Source organism: Microtus oregoni, unplaced genomic scaffold (assembly GCF_018167655.1).
Source record: "Microtus oregoni isolate MIOR12 unplaced genomic scaffold, Mior012 000030F_ref0000283, whole genome shotgun sequence".
In the NCBI taxonomy this organism is placed as follows: Eukaryota; Metazoa; Chordata; class Mammalia; order Rodentia; family Cricetidae; genus Microtus; species Microtus oregoni.
This window is the reverse complement of record NW_024543089.1, coordinates 12,712,022-12,720,941: the sequence shown is the minus strand read 5'-3', so window position 1 is coordinate 12,720,941 and position 8,920 is coordinate 12,712,022. Positions and strand designations below refer to the sequence as shown.

General features: G+C 39.2%; 1 non-coding gene across 1 annotated transcript; it reads left to right on the top strand.

Moving 5' to 3' along the window:
• Positions 1 to 5,494: 5,494 nt before the first annotated feature.
• Positions 5,495 to 5,654, top strand: LOC121465436. Its single transcript, XR_005976658.1, has one exon. It is a non-coding gene; the product is annotated as a U1 spliceosomal RNA (small nuclear RNA).
• Positions 5,655 to 8,920: the final 3,266 nt, after the last annotated feature.

Below are 8,920 nucleotides of genomic sequence, written 5' to 3'. Positions count from 1 at the left end.
AAGTACAGAAATGTAATTTGACTCTTTAAAAATAGGCAAGGCAGCTTTCTTACATCTGACAAAATTAGTCTCCCGGAAATGTATACAATTGCAGCACAATCATTTATATTAGCCATGGTCTGTTCTTAATCAAATATTATTTTGTAAAGATTTTAATTTTACATTTTGATATTGAAATAAACAAATTTCCTTGCAAAATTTGAATGCCCACCTCTGAATTTTGACCCCACGTCCTTCACTTAAGTAACCTGCAGAGAGAAGCAGATGAGCTCCAGTCAAAGCCACAACAGTTGATTTATTTCTCTTCTGTTCCTTCCCTCCTCAACTCCCAACCTCAGACAAAGTAAGGTGACACCACCATGCTAAAATACATTTTATTTACATTTGAAATTGTGATGAAATTGTGTGGGATCTACCATACTGAACTATCAAGTTACAAAAATGTCTTTGACAATTGTCTCTACTCTACTTGACCAGAATGACAAGTATGGATGTGTTTCAAAAGTTCAAAGTATTCCCCTTGTGGATCCTGACCTCAGAACTTATACCTGTTTGGTAATTTTCAATGTTTCAGTGTTTTATAGAATTTTTCATTTATACTCTGGCCACCAGTCTCACAATTTTTTCTTGGTGAGAACCAATAGGTAGTTGTTTGTTTGTTTTTTTATAGATTCCTGATCTATGTAGACTGCATGAAAGGTATAATTAGGAAAATTATCTATAAAAGTTAGAAATGTATGAGTATCTATAGACATACATATATAAAATATATAGATAGAGACTACAGATAGATAGATAGATAGATAGATAGATAGATAGATAGATAGATGATAGATACTGTATTGATTGACTACTATAAGATTCTTCCACCTGAAAATGATACATCAACCTCTTCTAATCCTTTCCTAGTCCCTAAATTTGTTCCCATTTTTGTTCTCACAATATCGAGTATTTCCTTTCATTGCTCTCATGTCACTCCTTATCTTAATCTGTCATAGGTTTTTATTTCTCTTTCACAGTGTCTCTCATTTCATCAACTGAGAATTCCACCGTTTCTTCTTCCTTACTACTGTACACAGTCTATACAAATTTATTAATCACCTCAATTACCACCCATACACAAGTAAGTTCAAAACATTTCTTATGCCTTTATGAATTCAAATCTCTGAAGGTATTTTCAAAGGTAACATTCAGAAAACCAGTCATTTTCCAGTGCTCTATATCTGCCCTCAAATTCTGCTCCATAGCTGCAATTCTTACGGCAACAGAAACACAGAATCTTAGAGAAGTGGAATTTTATGATAGCAAAGTCTTCACACTACACATGAAAGAATAGAATCCTACTCTAGACTGTAATAATGTGAAAAACATAAAGTATAAGCACTCAATCCTTTGCAACCTCAAGGTTGCTGTAAAAATGGCATGTCTTCTAACAGATATCACAGGAGCATTGCAGCAGCCTGAGTATGCCAGATCATTTGGTGCAATCAAGAGGCTTTTGATATTGTAGAACTATGTTTACCTGACTGCAATGAACTACAAATGATAATAGCAGAGACCATGAACTTTATGGAGTGTGGGCTACTTTCTCAAGACTAACAAAATCTTCTGGTTTTATTCAATTATCCTCTTTTTCTTACAGTTATTCTCAATGTCTCTTTGTCATCCCTGTCTCTGTCTCCTCTGTCTCTCTTTTATGTAAGTTATGGGGAGGGACTCCAGGACATTATGCTTACATACTAACATTATGTCAATGAAGACATCTTTCTAGATTCAGTTTTTAAAATATCATCATTATCATTATGTGTACTGGCAATATTTTTTATTTTAATATTTATTGACAGTGAGTGGCTTCAGAAAGGAGAAATAGAAGAGAAATAATCTTAGCTGTTTCAAAACTGCAAGGGCCATTATTATTTTTCCAGGATGATTACTGCACAAATATTCAAGGGTCTGTAACAAAAAAATGTCATTATTTACTCACAACTCTTGTACTTTAGTTTTACGGAATTCTGAGTACTTCTGGAAAAGCATAGTCCTTAAAGGCATATTTTAATGCACTCTTTACAGGTGTCTGGAAATTTACAGGTGTAAATTCTGACTCTCCATAGGCGTCTGAAAATCGACAATTCTGTGAATTGTTAATGGGTGTCTTAATTTTTTCTTTAATCATCAGCCAATATTTCTCATTTTACTCTGGGCAAAATAATTAATGTCAACACTAATTCCAAACTTTTAAATGTAGATCTTCTGGAATGCAGCAGAAGTAAAATATGATGGGTTGTTGGAGCATAACTCTCAGGACACACTAGTACAGATCTTCTTGAATGGATATTATCCTAAGTTTCCATCACGGACACATTCATACAATATACTTAGCATAGCTTTGTTCCCACCGAATTAGAAAGCTCAAACATCTGGCCAATGACAATTATACGTGAATTCTTGGGTGTATCGCTTATTTTCTTCTTCTACATCATCCTGGGTTTTCTCACTAGTGGTCACTTTTCTAGTTAGCTTTCTTCAGGGACATCTTTTGTGCCAGAAGCTGTTGTGGGAATGCTGGTCACACAGCTGCCACCAACATCTGGAGAACTTCATTTCGTCAGTGAGGTAGTTTGTTGTTGTTTGCCTGCGTGGTATGAGCTTTTCTAGTCGCCCTAGTGGAGGGACCTGTTCTTTCCCCTCATGATATCCTGCTCGAGTCATGTGACAGCATGCACTGCTTGCCAGAGTTCTCTTAGAAAGACTGGTGAACCAGCTTTCCTTTGACTTAGACATTTTCACAGCATTTTATCTCCTGAGGACTTAGGCAGGTACTCTAAAAAAGAACAAGTCACACATCAAATTAAGTACTGCTGCCATAGCATGTAATAATTATAGAGATAAATAAAGGAATTTTTTTAAAAAAAAATCCTAAAGTGGTGGTTCTCAACCTGTGGGTTGTGACCTCTTTGGAGTTAAATGACCCTTTCACAGGGGTCACATATCAGATATCCTGTATATCAGATTTCACATTATGATTCATGACAGTAGCGAAATTACAGTTATGAAATCACAATGAAAATAATTGAATGCTTGGCATGGTCACCATAACATGAGGAACTGTATTAAAGGATTGTAGCACAAAAAAAAGGTTGAGAACCTCTGCTCTACAGTAAGGCAGTGGGTAAAGCCAACCTCCAATAATCTGTACATAAACAGCCTACAGGTTAGGATCATCTCCATTGATGTGCACGTCTTTACATCTGAGATAAAGTTGCTTCCCCCTACTCTTCATGAAACAGTCATTAGTCATATATGATTATCCTTTATGACATTTCAGTAGAGAAGAGAACATGTTAAGTTCTTCCGCTGCATGATCACACTGCTAATGACTGCAAACATGTAAAGTCTCGCTGCGTTCATGCAGCCCTTGCAAAAAAAATCCCAAAAGTGAATAATATTGCTAACCCACTTTGTAGACGCATAAATGCATGCAAAGGGAGCCTAAATAACTTTTCCACATAGCATCCAATTAAGGAGCCAGAAGGAAAACAAATACTGTAGCAACTGAGCCTGCACCCTGCACTGATGTTAAGAGGTTTCTCATAATAAACCCTATACATTTAATAGTGTCTAACCCCCAAGAAAACCCAGAAACAGAGAGTTATGCCTTGAAATTAACACAGAATATGTATCAAACTGTTTTTTACAAGTTTGTACATGTTGTATCTCTTCTCTTAGGTTAAATTTGTCCAATTAATGAAGGGCTGGGACTGAAAAGCCTTTTAATAAAATAGTCAACAGAAGAAGTATGTTCTAGCATTCTGAATATATAAGGAAGGATGGGGTTATCTGTTTATGCATCTTTGCTTGATTTCTCCTGATATTTTCAGAGTTGGAATAGAGTGTTAGTTGATTCTTCTGTTGCCTGGAGATCACAGATATTAACCAGAATCCACACATGTAAAAACTCGTTTTTTATGTATAACCCGGAGAGTGGCTGGACTGCATGAAAAGCACACTTAGGGTTATCATGCCATGCTCGTCATTGTGCCTCATAAGCATTGTATATTGTAAGATTATTGGTTGCTTCTTCCCTTCAGAAAGCTATATCTGGGTAGGAGGCTTTAAAGTCACTTGCTAGCTCAGAAGGCAACTGTGTCCTGGGTCTGAAGTGCATGAAGTCTTCAGCAATAGGGACTCACATCTACCTCTGGAGGGCAACACAGGGCAATAGCAAGAGACTCCATGTTTTCTGAGTCTCTTGAAGAACTCTGACCAAGCAACACTCGAAAGCATGCATCGTACCCCTAGTTAGGGGGTTTGCTAGATGTTTTCAACTCTTGGAAGAAGCAATGTCAGCCCACAAGGGGGAAATTTTACTTGAGCTGTATAAGTATATACTAACTTATGTATATTATAGGAACTTATGGATAGTTAATAGTCTGATCTATTTAAACTTTCAAGGCATGTTGATTTTTCTGACCTTCCTCCCCTTTTAACTGCTTAAGAAGAGGGAAAACATAACCTGAAATAGAAACCTCACCAGCTACCCAGAGCTAGTGTAGTCGTGGATCTTGGAGGAAAACCTATAACAGACACTTTACTAAACCAGAATAACCCTTAGCTACATTCGAAATATTGGTTCCTCTATCCACAGATAGGTGTGGGTCTAACTCCTTATCAAGGAAATCTCTCTTTATAACAGAGATCATTACAGAAAACACACACATGCATGTACAAACACGGCTAAATAATTACCTACTGATGTGGGAGTGTCATATATCAATCTGTTGATTTCATTGGTTAAGCAATAAAGAAACTGCTTGGCCCTTATAGGTTAAAACATAGGTGGGAGGAGTAAACAGAACAGAATGCTGGGAGGAAGAGGAAGTAAGCTCAGAGACGCCATGCTCCCCTCTCCTGGGTAGATGCGATAGTTCTGCTCTCTGAAACATTCACGATGGAGCAAGCCGCCAGGTCAGACATGCTGAATCCTTCCCAGTAAGACGGGTGCTATACAAGTTTATTAGAGATGGGTTGATCGGGATATCAGAATTAGCCAGTAAGGGCTAGAGCTAATGGGCCAAGCAGTGTTTAAAAGAATACAGTGTCCGTGTAATTATTTCGAGGCATAAGCTAGCTAGGCGGCCGGGGTGCCGGGGATGCAGCCCCGCCGCTCCTATTACAACAACCTACACAAATTTGAACTTGAAATGTATTGTTACTGAAGGCTGACAATTCATATCCTGTCCCAAGTCTGAGGATGGATGTGAGCAAGAAGTGTGAACACTATGTCACCACACCACCACACAGGCTTGCTCACGCTTAGTGCTTGCTTGCACTCTTTTTAGGCTGGAGACACCCTAGAGTTTCCAAAGAGCTTTCAATGGAATTGCATTTCTCCTGGACATCTCCGATCTCCTTGTGTAGAACTTGCTCTAAGGGAAAGTGAATCTGTATGCTTTTTATACAGAGAACGGTAGGATCAGTTAGCCCACTTAAAAGCATACTTAGCTGGCAGGGGACTGCCATGAACACAGAGGTGGTTTTTCCTTTGTGAGGTTTAACCATGACATGTGGGGCATGCTGACCTCTGGGATTTCCCCCAAAGCAGGAAACTCCACCCGTAATTTGTGGTGATGGGAGAGTGTGTTTATGGCCTCCTCTGGCAATTATGTTTCAAATTCATCTCAAACATTAGATTTGAGGCCTTTGCATGGATTTATGTCCCATATTTGTACCAGAAAACATATGTGGATGGCTTTTACATTTTCCTATACAGACTACTAAGCCAGGCTATTGATCAGTGTAACAGTGTTTGCCTCAGACGTGAAATGTCCAGGGTTCCATTCCCAGCACATCTAGACAAAAAGATGTGAATGAAAAGAAAAATGTCCTACAGGAGTTATTTCGTGTTTCAGTTATTTCCAAAGTGTTTTCAAGATCTTGCTCAAAACAAAATCCAGTAGGGCTTACAGAAATTGACAGACACAGAAAGTTCATAGCCCCTTACCGCTGCTCAGGAGCAAAGAATAAGCTACTCCTCAATGCCTTCAGCACAGTGCATTCCTCACGCCTCCCACTGAGCCTTTCCCTTGCGTGTAAGATCTTTGTGAGGTATGTAGGTACCTGAAATCGTCATCTATGACAGAGGCTGTGATGACAGCAGTACCAACACCCCCCTACTCTCTCTGCACCCCTCCCAACACACCCCCTACTCTCTCTGCACCCCTCCCAACACACCCCTACTCTCTCTGCACCCCTCCCAACACACCCCCTACTCTCTCTGCACCCCTCCCAGTTCCCACCCTCCTGACACTTGTCAGTCTTTTCTTCAGAGCTCAGACAACAACAGTTCATTTTTCCTAAGTCCTGGTGTACATTTACCATTTCTGATGATATCATAAGCTCCAAAAAGGAAAGATCGTGTTGTATAACTAGCTATATTTACCAAGGAAGTAGATGCAAGAGGTAAAATAGGGTCCCAGCTGTCAGGAAATCTGAGAATCTAGCCTTTTGTTTTTTTACAAAATTCTTTCCTGATCTGTAAAATTCAGAGGATTTTTTGGGAGGAGGGGCATGGGTTGTTTCTGTGTTTTGATGTGTGCGTGTTTGTATGTGTGTGCGCGTGCGTGCACATCTATGTATGTGATTCATTTGTATGTTCGTCTCTGCCCATTGTGAGGCCCAAGGAAGACCTGCCTTAATCTGTTGAAATGAAGTCTCTCACTGAATCTGGAGCTTGCTGGTTTGCTCAGCTATGCTGGCAGCCATCCCAGCCATCCTCCTGCCTTTCCCTCAGCCACCCCCAGCACTGCTGTGATTACACTGGTGCTGGCTGTCTAAAGTCAAGTTTGCTGGCATAGCTGGTGTCTTAGCCATGAAGCTGCTCCCTCCCCTAGAGCTGGGGTTTGTTTGTTTTTACAGAAAGTTTCCTGTGCTCAAAAACATCTCCAGTAAAGAAAAATAGAGATGGGAATTCACTTGTCTCATTGCACTTCATATGACCATGACAGTTACAGAAACATATAAATATAATAGCAAAAGGAGAAGAGACAATAAATTAACACATTTATTTATACCTTAATATATTTTTTAAACAAAGGAGACCTGTAATGGGTCATGGTGCTACCCTTTCTAAATTTATTCTCTCGTTAAAAAATTAGTTGAAAAAATAAGTTTAAAATGTAAGTATCCTTACTCAGACTTAGGAAAGTTTTCCATGAAAACTAAAGTAGGCCCTTATCAAAGAAATATGTATCATATCTGCATTCTCTATTTTTCCACTGCTAGTAAAAACACAAAGTAGTCACACACCACTGTACGCTAGACATAAGGTGAACTACGCTCTGCTGTATCTGTGCAGGGGGCTGGCATTCTGTATCTTGATCTACTGTATAAATGAAGGATGAGTGTGTTACTAGCCAAAAGACAGAACTGCATCAAAGCAAACTCAAAAGAAATGAGATGCTCGCTCCCTCCCCACCCCCATCCCCGTGTGTGCACAGTGTGTATGTGTAGCCATAATTCTAGCCAAAACCTTCCAGAGTAACTTCTGTATAGTATGCAATAGTCACTGAAAGTGAGTAATTAAAAAAAACATCAATTTGAGGTTTGTGCATATATATAATTAAAAGCATACTAATTAGCCACAGAAACTGTTTACAATATAAACCAGAAAAACAAAACCAAAACCAAAAAACAACCAAAACCAAACTACTTTTTCTACCAGTAGTATTTTACCTTGGCTGGTGTGTAGGAATAATAAAATGCAAACTGTCTTCAGTAAGTTTTATTGCTGTCTTGAGTCCTTCCTACACTGCCTTGCACCCAAACTTTGTCCTGTCTCCCACAGCCTGAGGCTGGTAGTCTGGGATAAAGGCGAGGAGTCCCAGAAGTGTGTGTCCTTGCTTCTGTTTGTTGATGATGCCTGGCCCAATTTATCTTTTCCACATACACAGATGCTGTATTTTTCTCTACATCAAATTCAGAGGGTTTGCTTTAATTAAAGTGATAAATAAATTTATGCTATTTTTCCAAAGACACTGGGGACTTTTGTTTAAGTTATCAACTGCATATAGGATATTACATATTAAAATAACAAAAACAGAAGATCCTTCTTCTTCCTTTTCCTTTGTTCGAGCAGGAGCTTGATGAGGAGAAGAAGAAAGCAACAGCTCCAGTACTGATCCTTCCTCCGGTGCTCAGCTCCCACCAGCTCCCCGGGGCTGTAAGCATCTTTGTGAAGATGTCGTGGGATGTATCAGCCTCAGTAGCGTGATCATTGTGATGACATTTTCTCCTGTAAGGTTGGTTAAAGGATAGAATTAAATAATTCACGTTAAGAGGAGGTCTTTCTCTGTCTGAGAGACTGACAAGGCTTCAAATTTTCCAGGAGTCATTATTAAAATCACCATAATTAGAGAAATCTCGCAGAAGTCATCTCAAATCACACCCACCCCTTCTGCCACACTTAGAACGTTTTCTGCCATCATAAAGTCAGGCAGGTGGCACATCCTTCCCATTCTTTGCCATCTTAAGTTTAAAAAAAAATTCTTATTTAATGTCTCATTTATTTTTTTTTCTTTACTGCACAAAAGCATATTTCCAGATAGTTTGGTAGACAAACACTATGCATGCAATTCTAATTTGTAGCTTAAAAGTATAAAACACCAAACATTTTGCAAGTAAGGTGTTACTAGTTCTAGATTTGAAAACCTGCCATGTAAGACATGTAAGCGTTGGAGACTCAGCTCAAATCAAAGAGACAATACACTTAATAACAATCGTTTTCAAAAAGCCAAACCATAAGCCCTCTGCATAGTCCCACAGATCAGTGTCAGCATTTCCTAGCTCTGTAGACCAGGCTGGCCTCGAACTCACAGAGATCTGCCTGCCTCTGCCTCCCGAGTGCTGGGATTAAAGGTGTGTG